Here is a 1,932-nt window from a genome sequence, read left to right as displayed (position 1 = left end):
TTTGAGCCCATTGTTGTAGCCACTGTATCAGTCCAACTCATTGAAGGTCTTCCTCTTTTTCATTAACCCTCTAATTTACCTAGCATGATGTCTTTCTCTTGGAACTGGTCTTTCCTGATAACACGTCCAAAGTACGTGAGATGAAGTCTCAACCTATTCACTTCCAATGAGCATTCTGGCTGTACTTCTTCCAAGAAAGCCTTGTTCATTCTTCTGGCAAAAAAAAAAAAAAAAAGAAAGAAAGAAAGAAAAACAACCTCACTGCCATAAAGTAATTTCCAACTCATAGCAACACTGATTGGGTTTCTGAGGCTACAAATCTTTACAGAAGTAGACTGCCCCATCTTCCTTCAGTGGCGCAGCTGGTGGGTTCTAACTGCTGACCTTCCAGTTAGTAGTCAAGTGCCTTATCCACTACACCACCAGAGCTCCTTATTCTTCTGGAAGTCTATGGTATAGTCAATATTCTTCACCAACACCTTAATTCCAAATGCATCAATTTTTCTTTGGTCTTCCTTGTTCATTGTCCAGCTTTTGCCTTAGATCTGTAGATAGAATTTTGTCTCTATTTACATATTGAAAAGATTTATCTTCTCTTAAAGAAATTAATTTCAAGAGTCAATGACCTAATGGAGTAAGTGTAATTGAAAAAGTTGGAATTAATCTACTCTCTAGTTTTCTGAAATCGCACTGACACCAGTGTTTCCCTGTAGCAAATGAATCAGAAACACATAGGACAATCATTAAAAATATAAATTCCTGAAAAATAACACATTTCTACACTTCATCCCAGATTTGCTCAGAATTTTTAGGGTGGAGCCCAGAATCCTGTGTCTTTAAGCACCTCAGAATAATATTTTACGTATACCTTAGCATTGAAAGGAGGTCTGGCAGAATCTGAGTAAGGCATTTGGCTACTAACCAGAAGGTGGGTGGTTCAAACCCACCAGCTTCTCTGCTGGAGGAAGAGGAGGCAATCAACTTCTGTAAAGATTTACAGCCTTAGAAAATGAGTGGGGGTCATTATGAGATGGAATCAACTTGATGACTGTGGGTTTGATTTTGGTTCTAGCATTTAAGGACACACCAAAGGCAATAGGATGGGTAAGCTTGTGTTCTCTTTCACTTAGTAATTGCTATAACCATATCAAATAGGTCTTGTAAAAAAACTCACTGCTGTTGAGTCAGATCCAACTCATAGCAACCCTCTTTGGGTTTCTGAGGCAGTATCACTACTGAAATAGATAGTCCAAACTTCCTTCCAAGGAGTGGCTGGTGGGTTTGAACCTTCATCATCTGGTTAGCAGTCAAATGCCTTAGGCACTAGGCCACCAGATTCCAAAAAGGTCTTGTAGGTGTTTTCAAAAGTATAAATCTAAAGATGCACTCTTTATTTCAGGGAGATCCTTTGAACCAGTCTTGTTACTGTTGTCTTTTTCTGATTGGTGGGTTTATTATTGTATTTTAAACATCATCTCAAGTACAAAACTACAATTTAAATATCTTCACCAATCACATAGGGCAGCTAGCAGTGCAACTTTAGATGGATGTTTGGAGATTTCTGCCCATAAAGACTGCTATTGCATCACTTTTCTCAGAGTTATTATAAATTACAATAAGAGTTATAATTAAGGGGAGTGGTTTAAACATACAGTGCTTTGTAAAAGGAACTGCAGCAATTAACCCTGGGTTATGCCTGAACAAGACTGAATCCCTGAATCCTGACTGGTTTGGTAGAGCCTTGTTTACTACACAGTAGTATGCATGCCTGTGTTTTGGCAACCAGGATGCAGCTATGTTTTTATTGAATAAAAGCCACTGGAACCTGATGGACAAAGAAATCACTTCTTCTTATCAAATCAACCCTTTAAGCTCACCATTGGCATCCATCACAAGGACATAAAAATACACTTAGTGTCATACATTCCAGCA

Source organism: Orycteropus afer, unplaced genomic scaffold (genome assembly GCF_000298275.1).
Source record: "Orycteropus afer afer isolate SDZICR_OR568_19922 unplaced genomic scaffold, OryAfe1.0 scaffold00108, whole genome shotgun sequence".
NCBI lineage: Eukaryota > Metazoa > Chordata > Mammalia > Tubulidentata > Orycteropodidae > Orycteropus > Orycteropus afer.
Note: the sequence above shows the minus strand (reverse complement) of the source record.